Source organism: Gasterosteus aculeatus, chromosome 2 (assembly GCF_964276395.1).
Source record: "Gasterosteus aculeatus chromosome 2, fGasAcu3.hap1.1, whole genome shotgun sequence".
Taxonomy (NCBI): domain Eukaryota; kingdom Metazoa; phylum Chordata; class Actinopteri; order Perciformes; family Gasterosteidae; genus Gasterosteus; species Gasterosteus aculeatus.
In genome coordinates, this window is record NC_135689.1 from 23,132,113 (window position 1) to 23,149,585 (window position 17,473).

The following is a 17,473-nucleotide window of genomic DNA, read 5'->3' on the forward strand; positions in this document are numbered from 1 at the left end:
TAGAAAGTGACTCCTTTTTCATTATCAAAACTCCAAAACCTTTGACACATTTTAAAAGATTAGGTAGAGGACATACAGTTGCTTACGGCCATACCTCTCTGGCTCCGCCTGATCTCGTCAGATCTCAGAAGCTAAGCAGAGTAGGGCCTGGTTAGTACTTGGATGGAAGACCGCCTGGGAATCCCAGGTGCCGTAAGCTTTTTCATTTCTCTCTCTGGAAGAAATCGAGAAGGCATTAGAAAGTGACTCCTTTTTCATTATCAAAACTCCAAAACCTTTGACACATTTTAAAAGATTAGGAAGAGGACATACAGTTGCTTACGGGCATACCTCTCTGGCTCCGCCTGATCTCGTCTGATCTCAGAAGCTAAGCAGAGTAGGGCCTGGTTAGTACTTGGATGGAAGACCGCCTGGGAATCCCAGGTGCCGTAAGCTTTTTCATTTCTATCTGTAAAAGACACAGAGAAGGCCTTAGAAAGTGACTCCATTTCATTGTCAAAACTACAAAACCTTTGACACGTTTTAAAAGATTAGGAAGAGGACATAAAGTTGCTTACGGCCATACCTCTCTGGCTCCGCCTGATCTCGTTTGTAGGCCCAGCCCCCACCAGGAATCAGGAAGTGAACACAGATGCGATTTGTTTGGCGCTTGGATCCATTTCGGTGCTCTAATCTGAACAGTTTTTTGTGGTGTTTTGATATGCCCTAAAGCTTTTTTTTAATTGAGGTTTTTTTGCAAGACAGAGTTTAGTACCCCCAGCAGTATTGTACTGTTTGGGGGTAAGTGTATCGCTTCTCTTACCTAAAATGGCGGACCAACATGATGAACGAACACGGAACGGACAAAAGGAATCCCAAATGAATAGTGCGTTAGAATCAAACAGTGGTTTGAGCATGGACAGTATGGACAAAAACAACAAGAAGCTCACAGTTAGTGTAGAGCTGGAAGGAGGAAGCAGCATAAGTGCAATGGAGCTGATGAAATACGTGCGGCAATTGTGTGGTGGTCTGGTGGCTTGCCGTGTGGTGGGCCACAACAGATATGAAATGACAATGAGCCACCCGAAGGGAAAGGAAAGACTGTTGGAAGGCTTCAAAATGGGAGAGACGAGGATCCACGCACGGGAGCTGTGCAACAACGAGCTGGTGGTGTCATTCCTAAACCTGCCATTCTACATTGAGGACTGCGAGATCCACGCCAAACTGTCGAGCTGGGGTGTGTCGGCAGCTTCACCAATCAAAAGGCGGATGTGGCCTGGGACAAATGTTGCTGATGGGACACGATTCCTAAAGGTAAAATTCAATGATCATGTCCAGTCCCTGCCGTATTCTACAAAGTTTAGTACTGCTCTGGGTGCAGAATACTTTAGAGTGATACACGACAAACAAATGAAAGTATGCAGGATGTGTATCCAACCTGGGCATATCATGAGGGAATGTCCGGAGTTTCAGTGCCATAAGTGTGGAGTCCAGGGGCACTTTGCTAGAGAATGCAAAAAAAATAAAAACAAATGTAGCTTATGCTATAACAGTATGGAGGAATGCATATGCAACCAGAGTGAGAGTGAATCAATCATGATAGACAATGAAACTATAGAGTCTGGGGAGGATAACAATGGGACGTCGGGGGACGAGAGTGTCATAGGAGAGGAGGGTGTGGAGAGTAAACTGGAGAAGGAGGGGGATAAAGAACTCTCAGAAGAGGATGATGAAGTGAGGGGTGAGACGGGGAAAATGGGAGGAGCAGGTTTGCACAAAAGTACAAAGGAGGACACGAGAAGGGAAAATTCGGAGGAGAGTGTACCGGCATCAACGAGCGAAAAAGGTGGAAGGACGCTCTCAGGGCAGTGTGTACCATCAGATCAAGAAGCCCCGACTAGAAACCTAGAACTACCGATGGCGACAGACTCGTTGCCGGCAAGACAGCCAGACAAAAGGCTGCACAGCGACTCGGATGACCCTCATCCTAAAACAGACCCGGACATGGACTTTGAGAAGGCGAAGGTTTTAAGAAATAGAGCCGAGGAGAGAAAAGCAAAGGTCATGGCTAAGAAAAAGCTGAAAAACAAAAATAACTAGATGGTATGCACTTTCATATATATTACAATGATGGCTTCCTTTGGTTTCCAAATTACCTCTCTGAATGCCAACGGGCTTCGAAATAAAAATAAACTGGACTCAACTTTAAAACAACTCAAATCAGAAATAATATGCCTTCAGGAAACAAATTGGGATGTTTCTTTACGGGAAAATGTGATCAAACAGTGGGGAGGGAAGGTCATCTCAAATGAGGGAACCCCAAACTCTTGTGGTGTGGCCTCACTCTTTCAAGCCAATATCTTCAAAACCATTAACGAGGTTCATAGGGACCGAGAAGGTAGGGTTTTGGTCGTTGATTTCTGCCTGGCAAACGATACATTTAGGCTGATAAATGTGTATGCACCAAATGGAGAAGGGGAAAGAAAACAGTTCTTTAAAAATCTAGAGAAATGGTGTAATGAAAACACTTTTGTAATTGGTGATTTTAATGTGGTCCTAATGGAAAAAGATTTGTCCAAAAACAATGTCTATAGAAATGATTCTAGTAGAAGTACACTGAAAAAAGTAATGAATAATTGCAATATAATAGATATTTGGAGGATATTAAATAAAAACAAAACTGCATTTTCAAGAAGACAAGCTGTTGAAGGAATATTGAAGCAGTCAAGAATTGATTTCTGCTTAGTGGCTTCAGGTGTGGTTAAACATATAACATCCTGTGAATACTACTTTTACTCTGGGAGCGATCACGCTTCAGTGACAGGGTGTGTGGGAGGTGCGAGAATGAAGAGGGGAGGGGGTTTATGGTGTCTAAATATAAGCCACCTGAAAAACGACATATTAAAAAGTAAAATTGAAAGGTATTTAGCAAAGGTGACACACGATATGGCTTTTGTAGATGACGTGTTTTGGTTTTGGGAGGATGTTAAAGAAAAACTAAAAAAAATGTGTATAAGGTTCAGCAAAAACAAAAACTGGGAGAATAAAAGAGAGGAACGAGAGTTAATTCTCCTCCTGCAAAACGAAATAGAAAAATGTGAAGAGGATCCAAATTATGACAGTGAAAAATATGAACTGTATAAAACCAGAATAACTGAACTAGAAAAAAAAAGATGTGCGGGTGCAATAATACGGAGTAGAGCAAAATATATAACTGAAGGAGAAAGATGCACAGCTTTCTTTCTAGGTCTAGAAAAAACAAATCAAGAAAAGACTTATATATCGAGCATTGAAAATTCCAGGGGGGAAATAGTAGAAGAAACCGAAGGCATTTTGAGAACCATACAGGGTTACTATCAAAAATTATTTGAAAGTGAAGGGATTGTGACTAGCGAAATGAATGAAGTAGTAAATAAAATAAATAATAAACTAGAAGATAACGACAGTGTGAGGTGCGAGATGCCGCTCTCACTGAGCGAAATAGAACAGGCCATAATGAAGCTAAATAAAAATAAAAGCCCGGGGGCAGACGGTTTGCCTGCCGAGTTCTTTCAAGAATTTAAGGAAATGCTGGGGCCACTTTTGCTGACACTCTATGAACAGATGGACACTGAGCAGAGGGCTCCAGCATCATTTACGGAGGGGATAGTCACTCTAATTTTCAAAAAAGGGGAGAAAAAGCTGCTTTCCAACTACAGACCGATCAGTTTGCTTAACACAGACTATAAAATATTCACAAAAATACTCGCAAACAGATTAAAAACTGTAATAAATTCAATAATAGGACCAACGCAGGCTTACAGCATTCCGGGGAGGGACATCTCAGACACCATCAACACAATCAGAGATACAGCAAGCTGCTTAAATAAGGAGGGAGGGATTTTGTTAGGAGTAGACCTAGAGAAGGCTTTTGATAGAGTGGAACATCCCTTCCTGTGGGCCGTGCTGGAGCGTTTTGGTTTTGGACCAATATTCATAAAAAGAATCAAAATGATGTACAGCGGAGCGAAAAGTAGGGTGAAATGTAATGGATTACTAACTAACAGTTTTGAGCTAGGACGATCAGTGAGACAGGGTTGCCCGCTGTCGGCGCTGCTCTACAGCCTGGTGGCGGAGCCCCTGGCCTATACTATAAATAACGACGACCTAATAAAGGGAATCTGGACACCGGCAGGAAACCAAATTAAAATTATGCAGTATGCAGATGATGTAAATATTTGTGTGAAAACTAGTAGCTGCATAAACAAAGTATTAGACCATATAAAGAAATATGAAAGAGCATCAGGCGCAAAAATTAATACAAAAAAAACCGAGCTGATGGTCTTCGGGCCCTGCAATGTCCCAGCTGATATGTGGGGTTTTAAAAAAATAGAGGACGAAAGGAAAATCTTGGGTATATATATAGGTAAAAATGAAAAGAGTGCAACGGACAAAACATGGAACGAGGTTTTGGTAAAAATAAAAAACCTGCTAAATTTATGGTATGCAAGAGGCCTCGCTTTGAAGGGAAAGGTAATAGTAGTAAATGCCCTGATACTGTCCAAAATTAATCACATTCTGGGGTCCTGTGAGCTGCCCACTTGGGTGTTCAATCGGCTCAATGCAGCCGTCGCCACTTTTTTTTGGAAGGGAAAGGGGAATTCGATCGCTCGCAAGACGTTAATAGCTAACAAAAGGGAGGGGGGTTTAGCTTTGATTGATGTAAGTGTAAAAAGAGACGCACTGAGGGTAAAATTAATAGGGAGATTTTTAAATCCAAAAAGGCAGCTGCCCGGTAGAGATTTCCTGGCAGGCCTCCTGGCAGGGTACGGAGAGAGAAGTGTGTATAACCTATGTGCCCTCTCGCCAGCACACGTAAGGGTGGGTCTGTCGGGGTTCTACAGGGAAGTGCTGGAGGCTTGGGACAAAATTATGCCGCATCTCACACCTGACGTTAGAGGAAAGGTGCAAGTGCTAAAATTACCCTTCCTATCAAGCCCGGGGTTTGTCGGGGGCGGGAGGCCGATTACGAGTTGCCACTTAATGCAGGCAGGTTTAACAGCCGTAGGGAGTGTGTGTGGAACAAACGGCTGTTTTGATTTAGGAAAAGTAAATGGTAAACTCCAGGCATGTGGAAGTAAATATGCACCGGCAAGAATAAAAGACATAGGGAAAATATTTGATCAATGCATGGGTCATGAATGGAAAGAAAGAATGAATGAAGTAACAGAGCAGGACAGGGCACTTGGTTTTACGCTGTGTGTTAAAGATAAACAAAAAAATATAATTGAAGTAAAAACAAAAACTTTCTACAGCATCCTAATAAAAAAACACATAGTTAAACCAGCAGCAGAAAAGGCATGGGAAAAAATCTTCCCAAAAGATAAGACAAGCTCAATATGGGTAAATCTTGAATTCAGCCTCATCCCCCCAGAGGTCTACAGCTCTGAGTTTAAGATAAGGCACCGGAAATATTTTACAGGAATTGTCTTGCACCAGATACACAAGGAAAAATTCTCAAGAATGTGTTCTGTGTGTGAAACGGAAGAAGAGGATTTTGAGCACCTTATTTGGTCTTGTACAGCACTCAGAACCTTTAGGGAATACATAAGAGAGCTTCTAACAAAGGGTTGTGGAGTAAAAATGACGAGGGGAACATCATGGGACTGGACCTGGTGTTTCGGACTGCCAAAGAATGCTGGAGGCCGGAGGATGGATATCGCCAACGCATGCCTGGCATTTGCTAGAAGAGCAGTGTTGCTGAGAAGAAACCTCGCCCTCTTCGAGGGAAAAAAAACGGACGTTGAGACTCTTTTCAAGAGCAATATTAAAGCATACTGGAAAACTATATATGCATTCAAAAAAGATCTGCTCAAGGAATGGATGGACGAAAATAATCTCTTGTTTCAGGAGGACAATGACAAAGATCTTATCTTTCGGTTTTAAATGTTTTTCTTGTGTGCCTTAAACTTGTCGTTGCGCACTTCTTTTTTTTGGTTTTGTTTGGAAAAAGATATGGCTAATAAGGCAAAACTTTCTACTGCCGAGTGAAGAAAAGAAAAGGAAAAAAAAAAAAAAAAAATCCTATAATGTGATTTTGATCTCATCTTAAAGACCCTGATTGCTGATGTTCAGAAAATAATTAAATAATAATGTATATAAGTGAATATGTAAACAATGTAAAAAATGATTTTTGGAAAATGTATTTTTTATAATAAAAGAAAAAAAAAAAAAAGCTCCGCCTGATCTCGTCTGATCTCAGAAGCTAAGCAGAGCAGGGCCTGGTTAGTACTTGGATGGAAGACCGCCTGGGAATCCCAGGTGCCGTAAGCTTTTTCATTTCTCTCTCTGGAAGAAATCGAGAAGGCATTAGAAAGTGACTCCTTTTTCATTATCTAAACTCCAAAACCTTTGACACATTTTAAAAGATTAGGAAGAGGACATACAGTTGCTTACGGCCATACCTCTCTGGCTCCGCCTGATCTCGTCTGATCTCAGAAGCTAAGCAGAGTAGGGCCTGGTTAGTACTTGGATGGAAGACCGCCTGGGAATCCCAGGTGCTGTAAGCTTTTTCATTTCGATCTGTAAAAGACACAGAGAAGGCCTTAGAAAGTGACTCCATTTAATTGTCAAAACTACAAAACCTTTGACACATTTTAAAAGATTAGGTAGAGGACATACAGTTGCTTACGGCCATACCTCTCTGGCTCCGCCTGATCTCGTCTGATCTCAGAAGCTAAGCAGAGTAGGGCCTGGTTAGTACTTGGATGGAAGACCGCCTGGGAATCCCAGGTGCCGTAAGCTTTTTCATTTCTCTCTCTGGAAGAAATCGAGAAGGCATTAGAAAGTGACTCCTTTTTCATTATCAAAACTCCAAAACCTTTGACACATTTTAAAATATTAGGTAGAGGACGTACAGTTGCTTACGGCCATACCTCTCTGGCTCCGCCTGATCTCGTCTGATCTCAGAAGCTAAGCAGAGTAGGGCCTCGTTAGTACTTGGATGGAAGACCGCCTGGGAATCCCAGGTGCCGTAAGCTTTTTCATTTCTATCTGTAAAAGACACAGAGAAGGCCTTAGAAAGTGACTCGATTTAATTGTCAAAACTACAAAACCTTTGACACATTTTAAAAGATTAGGTAGAGGACGTACAGTTGCTTACGGCCATCCCTCTCTGGCTCCGCCTGATCTCGTCTGATCTCAGAAGCTAAGCAGAGTAGGGCCTGGTTAGTACTTGGATGGAAGACCGCCTGGGAATCCCAGGTGCCGTAAGCTTTTTCAATTCTATTTGTAAAAGACACAGAGAAGGCCTTAGAAAGTGACTCCATTTAATTGTCAAAACTACAAAACCTTTGACACATTTTAAAAGATTAGGTAGAGGACATACAGTTGCTTACGGCCATACCTCTCTGGCTCCGCCTGATCTCGTCTGATCTCAGAAGCTAAGCAGAGTAGGGCCTGGTTAGTACTTGGATGGAAGACCGCCTGGGAATCCCAGGTGCCGTAAGCTTTTTCAATTCTATTTGTAAAAGACACAGAGAAGGCCTTAGAAAGTGACTCCATTTAATTGTCAAAACTACAAAACCTTTGACACATTTTAAAAGATTAGGTAGAGGACATACAGTTGCTTACGGCCATACCTCTCTGGCTCCGCCTGATCTCGTCTGATCTCAGAAGCTAAGCAGAGTAGGGCCTGGTTAGTACTTGGATGGAAGACCGCCTGGGAATCCCAGGTGCCGTAAGCTTTTTCATTTCTCTCTCTGGAAGAAATTGAGAAGGCATTAGAAAGTGAATCCTTTTTCATTATCAAAACTCCAAAACCTTTGACACATTTTAAAATATTAGGAAGAGGACATACAGTTGCTTACGGCCATACCTCTCTGGCTCCGCCTGATCTCGTCTGATCTCAGAAGCTAAGCAGAGTAGGGCCTGGTTAGTACTTGGATGGAAGACCGCCTGGGAATCCCAGGTGCCGTAAGCTTTTTCATTTCTCTCTCTGGAAGAAATCGAGAAGGCATTAGAAAGTGACTCCTTTTTCATTATCAAAACTCCAAAACCTTTGACACATTTTAAAAGATTAGGAAGAGGACATACAGTTGCTTACGGCCATACCTCTCTGGCTCCGCCTGATCTCGTCTGATCTCAGAAGCTAAGCAGAGTAGGGCCTGGTTAGTACTTGGATGGAAGACCGCCTGGGAATCCCAGGTGCCGTAAGCTTTTTCAATTCTATCTGTAAAAGACACAGAGAAGGCCTTAGAAAGTGACTCCATTTAATTGTCAAAACTACAAAACCTTTGACACATTTTAAAAGATTAGGTAGAGGACATACAGTTGCTTACGGCCATACCTCTCTGGCTCCGCCTGATCTCGTCTGATCTCAGAAGCTAAGCAGAGTAGGGCCTAGTTAGTACTTGGATGGAAGACCGCCTGGGAATCCCAGGTGCCGTAAGCTTTTTCATTTCTCTCTCTGGAAGAAATTGAGAAGGCATTAGAAAGTGAATCCTTTTTCATTATCAAAACTCCAAAACCTTTGACACATTTTAAAAGATTAGGAAGAGGACATACAGTTGCTTACGGCCATACCTCTCTGGCTCCGCCTGATCTCGTCTGATCTCAGAAGCTAAGCAGAGTAGGGCCTGGTTAGTACTTGGATGGAAGACCGCCTGGGAATCCCAGGTGCCGTAAGCTTTTTCATTTCTCTCTCTGGAAGAAATCGAGAAGGCATTAGAAAGTGACTCCTTTTTCATTATCAAAACTCCAAAACCTTTGACACATTTTAAAAGATTAGGTAGAGGACATACAGTTGCTTACGGCCATACCTCTCTGGCTCCGCCTGATCTCGTCTGATCTCAGAAGCTAAGCAGAGTAGGGCCTAGTTAGTACTTGGATGGAAGACCGCCTGGGAATCCCAGGTGCCGTAAGCTTTTTCATTTCTCTCTCTGGAAGAAATTGAGAAGGCATTAGAAAGTGAATCCTTTTTCATTATCAAAACTCCAAAACCTTTGACACATTTTAAAAGATTAGGAAGAGGACATACAGTTGCTTACGGCCATACCTCTCTGGCTCCGCCTGATCTCGTCTGATCTCAGAAGCTAAGCAGAGTAGGGCCTGGTTAGTACTTGGATGGAAGACCGCCTGGGAATCCCAGGTGCCGTAAGCTTTTTCATTTCTCTCTCTGTAAGAAATCGAGAAGGCATTAGAAAGTGACTCCTTTTTCATTATCAAAACTCCAAAACCTTTGACACATTTTAAAAGATTAGGAAGAGGACATACAGTTGCTTACGGCCATACCTCTCTGGCTCCGCCTGATCTCGTCTGATCTCAGAAGCTAAGCAGAGTAGGGCCTGGTTAGTACTTGGATGGAAGACCGCCTGGGAATCCCAGGTGCCGTAAGCTTTTTCATTTCTATCTGTAAAAGACACAGAGAAGGCCTTAGAAAGTGACTCCATTTCATTGTCAAAACTACAAAACCTTTGACACATTTTAAAAGATTAGGTAGAGGACATACAGTTGCTTACGGCCATACCTCTCTGGCTCTGCCTGATCTCGTCTGATCTCAGAAGCTAAGCAGAGTAGGGCCTGGTTAGTACTTGGATGGAAGACCGCCTGGGAATCCCAGGTGCCGTAAGCTTTTTCATTTCTCTCTCTGGAAGAAATTGAGAAGGCATTAGAAAGTGAATCCTTTTTCATTATCAAAACTCCAAAACCTTTGACACATTTTAAAATATTAGGAAGAGGACATACAGTTGCTTACGGCCATACCTCTCTGGCTCCGCCTGATCTCGTCTGATCTCAGAAGCTAAGCAGAGTAGGGCCTGGTTAGTACTTGGATGGAAGACCGCCTGGGAATCCCAGGTGCCGTAAGCTTTTTCATTTCTCTCTCTGGAAGAAATCGAGAAGGCATTAGAAAGTGACTCCTTTTTCATTATCAAAACTCCAAAACCTTTGACACATTTTAAAAGATTAGGAAGAGGACATACAGTTGCTTACGGCCATACCTCTCTGGCTCCGCCTGATCTCGTCTGATCTCAGAAGCTAAGCAGAGTAGGGCCTGGTTAGTACTTGGATGGAAGACCGCCTGGGAATCCCAGGTGCCGTAAGCTTTTTCATTTCTCTCTCTGGAAGAAATTGAGAAGGCATTAGAAAGTGAATCCTTTTTCATGATCAAAACTCCAAAACCTTTGACACATTTTAAAATATTAGGAAGAGGACATACAGTTGCTTACGGCCATACCTCTCTGGCTCCGCCTGATCTCGTCTGATCTCAGAAGCTAAGCAGAGTAGGGCCTGGTTAGTACTTGGATGGAAGACCGCCTGGGAATCCCAGGTGCCGTAAGCTTTTTCATTTCTATCTGTAAAAGACACAGAGAAGGCCTTAGAAAGTGACTCCATTTCATTGTCAAAACTACAAAACCTTTGACACATTTTAAAAGATTAGGTAGAGGACATACAGTTGCTTACGGCCATACCTCTCTGGCTCCGCCTGATCTCGTCTGATCTCAGAAGCTAAGCAGAGTAGGGCCTGGTTAGTACTTGGATGGAAGACCGCCTGGGAATCCCAGGTGCCGTAAGCTTTTTCATTTCTCTCTCTGGAAGAAATTGAGAAGGCATTAGAAAGTGAATCCTTTTTCATTATCAAAACTCCAAAACCTTTGACACATTTTAAAATATTAGGAAGAGGACATACAGTTGCTTACGGCCATACCTCTCTGGCTCCGCCTGATCTCGTCTGATCTCAGAAGCTAAGCAGAGTAGGGCCTGGTTAGTACTTGGATGGAAGACCGCCTGGGAATCCCAGGTGCCGTAAGCTTTTTCATTTCTCTCTCTGGAAGAAATCGAGAAGGCATTAGAAAGTGACTCCTTTTTCATTATCAAAACTCCAAAACCTTTGACACATTTTAAAAGATTAGGAAGAGGACATACAGTTGCTTACGGCCATACCTCTCTGGCTCCGCCTGATCTCGTCTGATCTCAGAAGCTAAGCAGAGTAGGGCCTGGTTAGTACTTGGATGGAAGACCGCCTGGGAATCCCAGGTGCCGTAAGCTTTTTCATTTCTATCTGTAAAAGACACAGAGAAGGCCTTAGAAAGTGACTCCATTTCATTGTCAAAACTACAAAACCTTTGACACATTTTAAAAGATTAGGTAGAGGACATACAGTTGCTTACGGCCATACCTCTCTGGCTCCGCCTGATCTCGTCTGATCTCAGAAGCTAAGCAGAGTAGGGCCTAGTTAGTACTTGGATGGAAGACCGCCTGGGAATCCCAGGTGCCGTAAGCTTTTTCATTTCTCTCTCTGGAAGAAATTGAGAAGGCATTAGAAAGTGAATCCTTTTTCATTATCAAAACTCCAAAACCTTTGACACATTTTAAAAGATTAGGAAGAGGACATACAGTTGCTTACGGCCATACCTCTCTGGCTCCGCCTGATCTCGTCTGATCTCAGAAGCTAAGCAGAGTAGGGCCTGGTTAGTACTTGGATGGAAGACCGCCTGGGAATCCCAGGTGCCGTAAGCTTTTTCATTTCTCTCTCTGGAAGAAATCGAGAAGGCATTAGAAAGTGACTCCTTTTTCATTATCAAAACTCCAAAACCTTTGACACATTTTAAAAGATTAGGAAGAGGACATACAGTTGCTTACGGCCATACCTCTCTGGCTCCGCCTGATCTCGTCTGATCTCAGAAGCTAAGCAGAGTAGGGCCTGGTTAGTACTTGGATGGAAGACCGCCTGGGAATCCCAGGTGCCGTAAGCTTTTTCATTTCTCTCTCTGGAAGAAATCGAGAAGGCATTAGAAAGTGACTCCTTTTTCATTATCAAAACTCCAAAACCTTTGACACATTTTAAAAGATTAGGAAGAGGACATACAGTTGCTTACGGCCATACCTCTCTGGCTCCGCCTGATCTCGTCTGATCTCAGAAGCTAAGCAGAGTAGGGCCTGGTTAGTACTTGGATGGAAGACCGCCTGGGAATCCCAGGTGCCGTAAGCTTTTTCATTTCTCTCTCTGGAAGAAATCGAGAAGGCATTAGAAAGTGACTCCTTTTTCATTATCAAAACTCCAAAACCTTTGACACATTTTAAAAGATTAGGAAGAGGACATACAGTTGCTTACGGCCATACCTCTCTGGCTCCGCCTGATCTCGTCTGATCTCAGAAGCTAAGCAGAGTAGGGCCTGGTTAGTACTTGGATGGAAGACCGCCTGGGAATCCCAGGTGCCGTAAGCTTTTTCATTTCTCTCTCTGGAAGAAATCGAGAAGGCATTAGAAAGTGACTCCTTTTTCATTATCAAAACTCCAAAACCTTTGACACATTTTAAAAGATTAGGAAGAGGACATACAGTTGCTTACGGCCATACCTCTCTGGCTCCGCCTGATCTCGTCTGATCTCAGAAGCTAAGCAGAGTAGGGCCTGGTTAGTACTTGGATGGAAGACCGCCTGGGAATCCCAGGTGCCGTAAGCTTTTTCATTTCTCTCTCTGGAAGAAATCGAGAAGGCATTAGAAAGTGACTCCTTTTTCATTATCAAAACTCCAAAACCTTTGACACATTTTAAAAGATTAGGAAGAGGACATACAGTTGCTTACGGCCATACCTCTCTGGCTCCGCCTGATCTCGTCTGATCTCAGAAGCTAAGCAGAGTAGGGCCTGGTTAGTACTTGGATGGAAGACCGCCTGGGAATCCCAGGTGCCGTAAGCTTTTTCATTTCTATCTGTAAAAGACACAGAGAAGGCCTTAGAAAGTGACTCCATTTCATTGTCAAAACTACAAAACCTTTGACACGTTTTAAAAGATTAGGAAGAGGACATACAGTTGCTTACGGCCATACCTCTCTGGCTCCGCCTGATCTCGTCTGATCTCAGAAGCTAAGCAGAGTAGGGCCTGGTTAGTACTTGGATGGAAGACCGCCTGGGAATCCCAGGTGCCGTAAGCTTTTTCATTTCTCTCTCTGGAAGAAATCGAGAAGGCATTAGAAAGTGACTCCTTTTTCATTATCAAAACTCCAAAACCTTTGACACATTTTAAAAGATTAGGAAGAGGACATACAGTTGCTTACGGCCATACCTCTCTGGCTCCGCCTGATCTCGTCTGATCTCAGAAGCTAAGCAGAGTAGGGCCTGGTTAGTACTTGGATGGAAGACCGCCTGGGAATCCCAGGTGCCGTAAGCTTTTTCATTTCTCTCTCTGGAAGAAATTGAGAAGGCATTAGAAAGTGAATCCTTTTTCATGATCAAAACTCCAAAACCTTTGACACATTTTAAAATATTAGGAAGAGGACATACAGTTGCTTACGGCCATACCTCTCTGGCTCCGCCTGATCTCGTCTGATCTCAGAAGCTAAGCAGAGTAGGGCCTGGTTAGTACTTGGATGGAAGACCGCCTGGGAATCCCAGGTGCCGTAAGCTTTTTCATTTCTATCTGTAAAAGACACAGAGAAGGCCTTAGAAAGTGACTCCATTTCATTGTCAAAACTACAAAACCTTTGACACATTTTAAAAGATTAGGTAGAGGACATACAGTTGCTTACGGCCATACCTCTCTGGCTCCGCCTGATCTCGTCTGATCTCAGAAGCTAAGCAGAGTAGGGCCTGGTTAGTACTTGGATGGAAGACCGCCTGGGAATCCCAGGTGCCGTAAGCTTTTTCATTTCTCTCTCTGGAAGAAATTGAGAAGGCATTAGAAAGTGAATCCTTTTTCATTATCAAAACTCCAAAACCTTTGACACATTTTAAAATATTAGGAAGAGGACATACAGTTGCTTACGGCCATACCTCTCTGGCTCCGCCTGATCTCGTCTGATCTCAGAAGCTAAGCAGAGTAGGGCCTGGTTAGTACTTGGATGGAAGACCGCCTGGGAATCCCAGGTGCCGTAAGCTTTTTCATTTCTCTCTCTGGAAGAAATCGAGAAGGCATTAGAAAGTGACTCCTTTTTCATTATCAAAACTCCAAAACCTTTGACACATTTTAAAAGATTAGGAAGAGGACATACAGTTGCTTACGGCCATACCTCTCTGGCTCCGCCTGATCTCGTCTGATCTCAGAAGCTAAGCAGAGTAGGGCCTGGTTAGTACTTGGATGGAAGACCGCCTGGGAATCCCAGGTGCCGTAAGCTTTTTCATTTCTATCTGTAAAAGACACAGAGAAGGCCTTAGAAAGTGACTCCATTTCATTGTCAAAACCACAAAACCTTTGACACATTTTAAAAGATTAGGTAGAGGACATACAGTTGCTTACGGCCATACCTCTCTGGCTCCGCCTGATCTCGTCTGATCTCAGAAGCTAAGCAGAGTAGGGCCTAGTTAGTACTTGGATGGAAGACCGCCTGGGAATCCCAGGTGCCGTAAGCTTTTTCATTTCTCTCTCTGGAAGAAATTGAGAAGGCATTAGAAAGTGAATCCTTTTTCATTATCAAAACTCCAAAACCTTTGACACATTTTAAAAGATTAGGAAGAGGACATACAGTTGCTTACGGCCATACCTCTCTGGCTCCGCCTGATCTCGTCTGATCTCAGAAGCTAAGCAGAGTAGGGCCTGGTTAGTACTTGGATGGAAGACCGCCTGGGAATCCCAGGTGCCGTAAGCTTTTTCATTTCTCTCTCTGGAAGAAATCGAGAAGGCATTAGAAAGTGACTCCTTTTTCATTATCAAAACTCCAAAACCTTTGACACATTTTAAAAGATTAGGAAGAGGACATACAGTTGCTTACGGCCATACCTCTCTGGCTCCGCCTGATCTCGTCTGATCTCAGAAGCTAAGCAGAGTAGGGCCTGGTTAGTACTTGGATGGAAGACCGCCTGGGAATCCCAGGTGCCGTAAGCTTTTTCATTTCTCTCTCTGGAAGAAATCGAGAAGGCATTAGAAAGTGACTCCTTTTTCATTATCAAAACTCCAAAACCTTTGACACATTTTAAAAGATTAGGAAGAGGACATACAGTTGCTTACGGCCATACCTCTCTGGCTCCGCCTGATCTCGTCTGATCTCAGAAGCTAAGCAGAGTAGGGCCTGGTTAGTACTTGGATGGAAGACCGCCTGGGAATCCCAGGTGCCGTAAGCTTTTTCATTTCTCTCTCTGGAAGAAATCGAGAAGGCATTAGAAAGTGAATCCTTTTTCATTATCAAAACTCCAAAACCTTTGACACATTTTAAAAGATTAGGAAGAGGACATACAGTTGCTTACGGCCATACCTCTCTGGCTCCGCCTGATCTCGTCTGATCTCAGAAGCTAAGCAGAGTAGGGCCTGGTTAGTACTTGGATGGAAGACCGCCTGGGAATCCCAGGTGCCGTAAGCTTTTTCATTTCTCTCTCTGGAAGAAATCGAGAAGGCATTAGAAAGTGACTCCTTTTTCATTATCAAAACTCCAAAACCTTTGACACATTTTAAAAGATTAGGAAGAGGACATACAGTTGCTTACGGCCATACCTCTCTGGCTCCGCCTGATCTCGTCTGATCTCAGAAGCTAAGCAGAGTAGGGCCTGGTTAGTACTTGGATGGAAGACCGCCTGGGAATCCCAGGTGCCGTAAGCTTTTTCATTTCTATCTGTAAAAGACACAGAGAAGGCCTTAGAAAGTGACTCCATTTCATTGTCAAAACTACAAAACCTTTGACACGTTTTAAAAGATTAGGAAGAGGACATACAGTTGCTTACGGCCATACCTCTCTGGCTCCGCCTGATCTCGTCTGATCTCAGAAGCTAAGCAGAGTAGGGCCTGGTTAGTACTTGGATGGAAGACCGCCTGGGAATCCCAGGTGCCGTAAGCTTTTTCATTTCTCTCTCTGGAAGAAATCGAGAAGGCATTAGAAAGTGACTCCTTTTTCATTATCAAAACTCCAAAACCTTTGACACATTTTAAAAGATTAGGAAGAGGACATACAGTTGCTTACGGCCATACCTCTCTGGCTCCGCCTGATCTCGTCTGATCTCAGAAGCTAAGCAGAGTAGGGCCTGGTTAGTACTTGGATGGAAGACCGCCTGGGAATCCCAGGTGCCGTAAGCTTTTTCATTTCTCTCTCTGGAAGAAATTGAGAAGGCATTAGAAAGTGAATCCTTTTTCATTATCAAAACTCCAAAACCTTTGACACATTTTAAAATATTAGGAAGAGGACATACAGTTGCTTACGGCCATACCTCTCTGGCTCCGCCTGATCTCGTCTGATCTCAGAAGCTAAGCAGAGTAGGGCCTGGTTAGTACTTGGATGGAAGACCGCCTGGGAATCCCAGGTGCCGTAAGCTTTTTCAATTCTATCTGTAAAAGACACAGAGAAGGCCTTAGAAAGTGACTCCATTTAATTGTCAAAACTACAAAACCTTTGACACATTTTAAAAGATTAGGTAGAGGACATACAGTTGCTTACGGCCATACCTCTCTGGCTCCGCCTGATCTCGTCTGATCTCAGAAGCTAAGCAGAGTAGGGCCTAGTTAGTACTTGGATGGAAGACCGCCTGGGAATCCCAGGTGCCGTAAGCTTTTTCATTTCTCTCTCTGGAAGAAATTGAGAAGGCATTAGAAAGTGAATCCTTTTTCATTATCAAAACTCCAAAACCTTTGACACATTTTAAAAGATTAGGAAGAGGACATACAGTTGCTTACGGCCATACCTCTCTGGCTCCGCCTGATCTCGTCTGATCTCAGAAGCTAAGCAGAGTAGGGCCTGGTTAGTACTTGGATGGAAGACCGCCTGGGAATCCCAGGTGCCGTAAGCTTTTTCATTTCTCTCTCTGGAAGAAATCGAGAAGGCATTAGAAAGTGACTCCTTTTTCATTATCAAAACTCCAAAACCTTTGACACATTTTAAAAGATTAGGAAGAGGACATACAGTTGCTTACGGCCATACCTCTCTGGCTCCGCCTGATCTCGTCTGATCTCAGAAGCTAAGCAGAGTAGGGCCTGGTTAGTACTTGGATGGAAGACCGCCTGGGAATCCCAGGTGCCGTAAGCTTTTTCATTTCTCTCTCTGGAAGAAATCGAGAAGGCATTAGAAAGTGACTCCTTTTTCATTATCAAAACTCCAAAACCTTTGACACATTTTAAAAGATTAGGAAGAGGACATACAGTTGCTTACGGCCATACCTCTCTGGCTCCGCCTGATCTCGTCTGATCTCAGAAGCTAAGCAGAGTAGGGCCTGGTTAGTACTTGGATGGAAGACCGCCTGGGAATCCCAGGTGCCGTAAGCTTTTTCATTTCTATCTGTAAAAGACACAGAGAAGGCCTTAGAAAGTGACTCCATTTCATTGTCAAAACTACAAAACCTTTGACACATTTTAAAAGATTAGGTAGAGGACATACAGTTGCTTACGGCCATACCTCTCTGGCTCTGCCTGATCTCGTCTGATCTCAGAAGCTAAGCAGAGTAGGGCCTGGTTAGTACTTGGATGGAAGACCGCCTGGGAATCCCAGGTGCCGTAAGCTTTTTCATTTCTCTCTCTGGAAGAAATTGAGAAGGCATTAGAAAGTGAATCCTTTTTCATTATCAAAACTCCAAAACCTTTGACACATTTTAAAATATTAGGAAG

General features: G+C 43.4%; 49 non-coding genes across 49 annotated transcripts; all 49 read left to right on the top strand.

The window, feature by feature from the left end:
- Positions 1–80: 80 nt before the first annotated feature.
- LOC144400788 (5S ribosomal RNA) lies at positions 81–199 on the top strand. The gene has a single exon (XR_013462723.1). It is a non-coding gene; the product is annotated as a 5S ribosomal RNA (ribosomal RNA).
- Positions 200–316: 117 nt separating this feature from the next.
- LOC144398661 (5S ribosomal RNA) lies at positions 317–435 on the top strand. The gene has a single exon (XR_013460808.1). It is a non-coding gene; the product is annotated as a 5S ribosomal RNA (ribosomal RNA).
- A 5,973-nt stretch (positions 436–6,408) lies between these two features.
- LOC144396801 (5S ribosomal RNA) lies at positions 6,409–6,527 on the top strand. Its single transcript, XR_013458947.1, has one exon. It is a non-coding gene; the product is annotated as a 5S ribosomal RNA (ribosomal RNA).
- Positions 6,528–6,643: 116 nt separating this feature from the next.
- LOC144402510 (5S ribosomal RNA) lies at positions 6,644–6,762 on the top strand. The gene has a single exon (XR_013464446.1). It is a non-coding gene; the product is annotated as a 5S ribosomal RNA (ribosomal RNA).
- Positions 6,763–6,879: 117 nt separating this feature from the next.
- LOC144399388 (5S ribosomal RNA) lies at positions 6,880–6,998 on the top strand. Its single transcript, XR_013461533.1, has one exon. It is a non-coding gene; the product is annotated as a 5S ribosomal RNA (ribosomal RNA).
- Positions 6,999–7,114: 116 nt separating this feature from the next.
- On the top strand, positions 7,115–7,233 carry LOC144398242 (5S ribosomal RNA). The gene has a single exon (XR_013460389.1). It is a non-coding gene; the product is annotated as a 5S ribosomal RNA (ribosomal RNA).
- Positions 7,234–7,349: 116 nt separating this feature from the next.
- On the top strand, positions 7,350–7,468 carry LOC144402511 (5S ribosomal RNA). The gene has a single exon (XR_013464447.1). It is a non-coding gene; the product is annotated as a 5S ribosomal RNA (ribosomal RNA).
- Positions 7,469–7,584: 116 nt separating this feature from the next.
- LOC144402512 (5S ribosomal RNA) lies at positions 7,585–7,703 on the top strand. The gene has a single exon (XR_013464448.1). It is a non-coding gene; the product is annotated as a 5S ribosomal RNA (ribosomal RNA).
- Positions 7,704–7,820: 117 nt separating this feature from the next.
- Positions 7,821–7,939, top strand: LOC144402513 (5S ribosomal RNA). The gene has a single exon (XR_013464449.1). It is a non-coding gene; the product is annotated as a 5S ribosomal RNA (ribosomal RNA).
- Positions 7,940–8,056: 117 nt separating this feature from the next.
- LOC144402514 (5S ribosomal RNA) lies at positions 8,057–8,175 on the top strand. The gene has a single exon (XR_013464450.1). It is a non-coding gene; the product is annotated as a 5S ribosomal RNA (ribosomal RNA).
- A 116-nt stretch (positions 8,176–8,291) lies between these two features.
- LOC144398480 (5S ribosomal RNA) lies at positions 8,292–8,410 on the top strand. Its single transcript, XR_013460627.1, has one exon. It is a non-coding gene; the product is annotated as a 5S ribosomal RNA (ribosomal RNA).
- Positions 8,411–8,527: 117 nt separating this feature from the next.
- Positions 8,528–8,646, top strand: LOC144402515 (5S ribosomal RNA). Its single transcript, XR_013464451.1, has one exon. It is a non-coding gene; the product is annotated as a 5S ribosomal RNA (ribosomal RNA).
- A 117-nt stretch (positions 8,647–8,763) lies between these two features.
- Positions 8,764–8,882, top strand: LOC144398481 (5S ribosomal RNA). The gene has a single exon (XR_013460628.1). It is a non-coding gene; the product is annotated as a 5S ribosomal RNA (ribosomal RNA).
- Positions 8,883–8,999: 117 nt separating this feature from the next.
- Positions 9,000–9,118, top strand: LOC144402516 (5S ribosomal RNA). Its single transcript, XR_013464452.1, has one exon. It is a non-coding gene; the product is annotated as a 5S ribosomal RNA (ribosomal RNA).
- A 117-nt stretch (positions 9,119–9,235) lies between these two features.
- Positions 9,236–9,354, top strand: LOC144402517 (5S ribosomal RNA). Its single transcript, XR_013464453.1, has one exon. It is a non-coding gene; the product is annotated as a 5S ribosomal RNA (ribosomal RNA).
- A 116-nt stretch (positions 9,355–9,470) lies between these two features.
- Positions 9,471–9,589, top strand: LOC144397332 (5S ribosomal RNA). The gene has a single exon (XR_013459478.1). It is a non-coding gene; the product is annotated as a 5S ribosomal RNA (ribosomal RNA).
- Positions 9,590–9,706: 117 nt separating this feature from the next.
- On the top strand, positions 9,707–9,825 carry LOC144402518 (5S ribosomal RNA). Its single transcript, XR_013464454.1, has one exon. It is a non-coding gene; the product is annotated as a 5S ribosomal RNA (ribosomal RNA).
- A 117-nt stretch (positions 9,826–9,942) lies between these two features.
- LOC144402519 (5S ribosomal RNA) lies at positions 9,943–10,061 on the top strand. The gene has a single exon (XR_013464455.1). It is a non-coding gene; the product is annotated as a 5S ribosomal RNA (ribosomal RNA).
- Positions 10,062–10,178: 117 nt separating this feature from the next.
- LOC144402521 (5S ribosomal RNA) lies at positions 10,179–10,297 on the top strand. The gene has a single exon (XR_013464457.1). It is a non-coding gene; the product is annotated as a 5S ribosomal RNA (ribosomal RNA).
- A 116-nt stretch (positions 10,298–10,413) lies between these two features.
- On the top strand, positions 10,414–10,532 carry LOC144402522 (5S ribosomal RNA). Its single transcript, XR_013464458.1, has one exon. It is a non-coding gene; the product is annotated as a 5S ribosomal RNA (ribosomal RNA).
- A 117-nt stretch (positions 10,533–10,649) lies between these two features.
- LOC144402523 (5S ribosomal RNA) lies at positions 10,650–10,768 on the top strand. Its single transcript, XR_013464459.1, has one exon. It is a non-coding gene; the product is annotated as a 5S ribosomal RNA (ribosomal RNA).
- A 117-nt stretch (positions 10,769–10,885) lies between these two features.
- LOC144402524 (5S ribosomal RNA) lies at positions 10,886–11,004 on the top strand. Its single transcript, XR_013464460.1, has one exon. It is a non-coding gene; the product is annotated as a 5S ribosomal RNA (ribosomal RNA).
- Positions 11,005–11,120: 116 nt separating this feature from the next.
- On the top strand, positions 11,121–11,239 carry LOC144398482 (5S ribosomal RNA). The gene has a single exon (XR_013460629.1). It is a non-coding gene; the product is annotated as a 5S ribosomal RNA (ribosomal RNA).
- A 117-nt stretch (positions 11,240–11,356) lies between these two features.
- LOC144402525 (5S ribosomal RNA) lies at positions 11,357–11,475 on the top strand. The gene has a single exon (XR_013464461.1). It is a non-coding gene; the product is annotated as a 5S ribosomal RNA (ribosomal RNA).
- Positions 11,476–11,592: 117 nt separating this feature from the next.
- Positions 11,593–11,711, top strand: LOC144402526 (5S ribosomal RNA). Its single transcript, XR_013464462.1, has one exon. It is a non-coding gene; the product is annotated as a 5S ribosomal RNA (ribosomal RNA).
- Positions 11,712–11,828: 117 nt separating this feature from the next.
- Positions 11,829–11,947, top strand: LOC144402527 (5S ribosomal RNA). Its single transcript, XR_013464463.1, has one exon. It is a non-coding gene; the product is annotated as a 5S ribosomal RNA (ribosomal RNA).
- A 117-nt stretch (positions 11,948–12,064) lies between these two features.
- On the top strand, positions 12,065–12,183 carry LOC144402528 (5S ribosomal RNA). The gene has a single exon (XR_013464464.1). It is a non-coding gene; the product is annotated as a 5S ribosomal RNA (ribosomal RNA).
- Positions 12,184–12,300: 117 nt separating this feature from the next.
- LOC144402529 (5S ribosomal RNA) lies at positions 12,301–12,419 on the top strand. The gene has a single exon (XR_013464465.1). It is a non-coding gene; the product is annotated as a 5S ribosomal RNA (ribosomal RNA).
- A 117-nt stretch (positions 12,420–12,536) lies between these two features.
- On the top strand, positions 12,537–12,655 carry LOC144402530 (5S ribosomal RNA). The gene has a single exon (XR_013464466.1). It is a non-coding gene; the product is annotated as a 5S ribosomal RNA (ribosomal RNA).
- Positions 12,656–12,771: 116 nt separating this feature from the next.
- LOC144402532 (5S ribosomal RNA) lies at positions 12,772–12,890 on the top strand. The gene has a single exon (XR_013464468.1). It is a non-coding gene; the product is annotated as a 5S ribosomal RNA (ribosomal RNA).
- Positions 12,891–13,007: 117 nt separating this feature from the next.
- On the top strand, positions 13,008–13,126 carry LOC144402533 (5S ribosomal RNA). The gene has a single exon (XR_013464469.1). It is a non-coding gene; the product is annotated as a 5S ribosomal RNA (ribosomal RNA).
- Positions 13,127–13,243: 117 nt separating this feature from the next.
- On the top strand, positions 13,244–13,362 carry LOC144402534 (5S ribosomal RNA). The gene has a single exon (XR_013464470.1). It is a non-coding gene; the product is annotated as a 5S ribosomal RNA (ribosomal RNA).
- A 116-nt stretch (positions 13,363–13,478) lies between these two features.
- On the top strand, positions 13,479–13,597 carry LOC144402535 (5S ribosomal RNA). Its single transcript, XR_013464471.1, has one exon. It is a non-coding gene; the product is annotated as a 5S ribosomal RNA (ribosomal RNA).
- A 117-nt stretch (positions 13,598–13,714) lies between these two features.
- Positions 13,715–13,833, top strand: LOC144402536 (5S ribosomal RNA). The gene has a single exon (XR_013464472.1). It is a non-coding gene; the product is annotated as a 5S ribosomal RNA (ribosomal RNA).
- A 117-nt stretch (positions 13,834–13,950) lies between these two features.
- Positions 13,951–14,069, top strand: LOC144402537 (5S ribosomal RNA). The gene has a single exon (XR_013464473.1). It is a non-coding gene; the product is annotated as a 5S ribosomal RNA (ribosomal RNA).
- A 116-nt stretch (positions 14,070–14,185) lies between these two features.
- On the top strand, positions 14,186–14,304 carry LOC144398483 (5S ribosomal RNA). The gene has a single exon (XR_013460630.1). It is a non-coding gene; the product is annotated as a 5S ribosomal RNA (ribosomal RNA).
- A 117-nt stretch (positions 14,305–14,421) lies between these two features.
- Positions 14,422–14,540, top strand: LOC144402538 (5S ribosomal RNA). The gene has a single exon (XR_013464474.1). It is a non-coding gene; the product is annotated as a 5S ribosomal RNA (ribosomal RNA).
- Positions 14,541–14,657: 117 nt separating this feature from the next.
- Positions 14,658–14,776, top strand: LOC144402539 (5S ribosomal RNA). The gene has a single exon (XR_013464475.1). It is a non-coding gene; the product is annotated as a 5S ribosomal RNA (ribosomal RNA).
- A 117-nt stretch (positions 14,777–14,893) lies between these two features.
- LOC144402540 (5S ribosomal RNA) lies at positions 14,894–15,012 on the top strand. Its single transcript, XR_013464476.1, has one exon. It is a non-coding gene; the product is annotated as a 5S ribosomal RNA (ribosomal RNA).
- Positions 15,013–15,129: 117 nt separating this feature from the next.
- LOC144402541 (5S ribosomal RNA) lies at positions 15,130–15,248 on the top strand. Its single transcript, XR_013464477.1, has one exon. It is a non-coding gene; the product is annotated as a 5S ribosomal RNA (ribosomal RNA).
- A 117-nt stretch (positions 15,249–15,365) lies between these two features.
- LOC144402543 (5S ribosomal RNA) lies at positions 15,366–15,484 on the top strand. Its single transcript, XR_013464479.1, has one exon. It is a non-coding gene; the product is annotated as a 5S ribosomal RNA (ribosomal RNA).
- Positions 15,485–15,600: 116 nt separating this feature from the next.
- LOC144402544 (5S ribosomal RNA) lies at positions 15,601–15,719 on the top strand. The gene has a single exon (XR_013464480.1). It is a non-coding gene; the product is annotated as a 5S ribosomal RNA (ribosomal RNA).
- Positions 15,720–15,836: 117 nt separating this feature from the next.
- Positions 15,837–15,955, top strand: LOC144402545 (5S ribosomal RNA). Its single transcript, XR_013464481.1, has one exon. It is a non-coding gene; the product is annotated as a 5S ribosomal RNA (ribosomal RNA).
- Positions 15,956–16,072: 117 nt separating this feature from the next.
- LOC144402546 (5S ribosomal RNA) lies at positions 16,073–16,191 on the top strand. Its single transcript, XR_013464482.1, has one exon. It is a non-coding gene; the product is annotated as a 5S ribosomal RNA (ribosomal RNA).
- Positions 16,192–16,307: 116 nt separating this feature from the next.
- Positions 16,308–16,426, top strand: LOC144398484 (5S ribosomal RNA). Its single transcript, XR_013460631.1, has one exon. It is a non-coding gene; the product is annotated as a 5S ribosomal RNA (ribosomal RNA).
- A 117-nt stretch (positions 16,427–16,543) lies between these two features.
- On the top strand, positions 16,544–16,662 carry LOC144402547 (5S ribosomal RNA). The gene has a single exon (XR_013464483.1). It is a non-coding gene; the product is annotated as a 5S ribosomal RNA (ribosomal RNA).
- A 117-nt stretch (positions 16,663–16,779) lies between these two features.
- Positions 16,780–16,898, top strand: LOC144402548 (5S ribosomal RNA). Its single transcript, XR_013464484.1, has one exon. It is a non-coding gene; the product is annotated as a 5S ribosomal RNA (ribosomal RNA).
- A 117-nt stretch (positions 16,899–17,015) lies between these two features.
- LOC144402549 (5S ribosomal RNA) lies at positions 17,016–17,134 on the top strand. The gene has a single exon (XR_013464485.1). It is a non-coding gene; the product is annotated as a 5S ribosomal RNA (ribosomal RNA).
- A 116-nt stretch (positions 17,135–17,250) lies between these two features.
- On the top strand, positions 17,251–17,369 carry LOC144397334 (5S ribosomal RNA). Its single transcript, XR_013459480.1, has one exon. It is a non-coding gene; the product is annotated as a 5S ribosomal RNA (ribosomal RNA).
- The last annotated feature ends 104 nt before the right edge of the window (positions 17,370–17,473 follow it).